This window comes from Halichondria panicea, chromosome 2 (genome assembly GCF_963675165.1).
Source record: "Halichondria panicea chromosome 2, odHalPani1.1, whole genome shotgun sequence".
NCBI classification, from domain to species: Eukaryota; Metazoa; Porifera; class Demospongiae; order Suberitida; family Halichondriidae; genus Halichondria; species Halichondria panicea.
The window spans coordinates 3,611,369-3,613,133 of NC_087378.1; positions in this window are offsets into that span (position 1 = coordinate 3,611,369).

Here is a 1,765-nt window from a genome sequence, read left to right on the forward strand (position 1 = left end):
TTTGCGCGCCGGAAAATTGGAGCAATTACCATACAAGTGCAGACGAATGAAGGAATGAACGCGCGTAGCGCGAAAATTTGAGCAATATATCGCAAGCAATTACCATACAAGTGCAGACGAATTGAACAATGTGACCACGTGGGCTAGATAAGCAACCAAACAAGAGTGTCGTACAAATGAGCGTGTTGATAGGTCGTGAAGTGGGGTGTTGTGGCAAAAAAAGTCACGCTTAATTACATACGAGACGAGTTCCAGCGTTGCTCCTAGTGACGGGTGCTGTGTAGGGTGACTGCAGCGGTTCATCCGTGTGTCCGCATCGTTGTAGACTGCCTGTGTCGGCGGGCGTCTGACCTGCTGGTGACTGGTCATCAGTGGGCTGGCTCCCTCCGGTCGAGTGCAGTTAGGTTTGCATCATTTCACGAATCACGAGTGCATTCGTACGGTCTCGCTGCCGGTCGATCCCCGTGATTGACTGTATCTGCAGGCAACGAGTGGGCCTCAGCTGCCCTCTCCTGCCTTCAGTTGGTGAGTCTGTGGCCGAGGATTTGCAAAATTGTTGAACCCTCTGCGGTCCGCGTGGCCGCACTGGTGTGATGCGTTGGCCGGCCCTCTGAACGAGGACGGTCGAGTGACACAGTGCGTCTCGCACGCTCTGGCGTCCCGATAGTTACCTGGTTGATCCTGCCAGTAGTCATATGCTTGTCTCAAAGACTAAGCCATGCATGTCTAAGTATAAACGCTTCTATACTGTGAAACTGCGAATGGCTCATTAAATCAGTTATAGTTTATTTGATGGTTTCTTACTACTTGGATAACCGTGGTAATTCTAGAGCTAATACATGCACAAAGTCCCGACTCTTCGGAAGGGATGTATTTATTAGATCCAAAACCAATGCGAGTCTCTCGGGGCTCGGTTCCTTGGTGATTCATGATAACTGCTCGAACCGTATGGCCCTTGCGCCGACGGTGCTTCATTCAAATTTCTGCCCTATCAACTTTCGATGGTACGGTAGTGGCCTACCATGGTTGCAACGGGTGACGGAGAATTAGGGTTCGATTCCGGAGAGGGAGCCTGAGAAACGGCTACCACATCCAAGGAAGGCAGCAGGCGCGCAAATTACCCAATCCCGACTCGGGGAGGTAGTGACAATAAATAACAATGCCGGGCTATTGTAGTCTGGCAATTGGAATGAGTACAATCTAAATCCCTTAACGAGGAACAATTGGAGGGCAAGTCTGGTGCCAGCAGCCGCGGTAATTCCAGCTCCAATAGCGTATATTAAAGTTGTTGCAGTTAAAAAGCTCGTAGTTGGATTTCGGGGTGGCCTGCCTGGTCCACCGCAAGGTGAGTACTGGTCAGCCGCCCTTCCTCTCGAAAGCCCCGACTGCTCTTTACTGCAGTGGTCGGGTAGTTCGGGACGTTTACTTTGAAAAAATTAGAGTGTTCAAGGCAGGCTATCGCCTGAATACATTAGCATGGAATAATGGAAGAGGACCTCGGTCCTATTTTGTTGGTTTCTAGGGCCGAAGTAATGATTAAGAGGGACAGTTGGGGGCATTCGTATTTAATTGTCAGAGGTGAAATTCTTGGATTTATGAAAGACGAACTAGTGCGAAAGCATTTGCCAAGGATGTTTTCATTAATCAAGAACGAAAGTTAGGGGTTCGAAGACGATCAGATACCGTCGTAGTCCTAACCATAAACTATGCCGACTAGGGATCGGTGGATGTTAATGTTTGACTCCATCGGCACCTTATGAGAAAT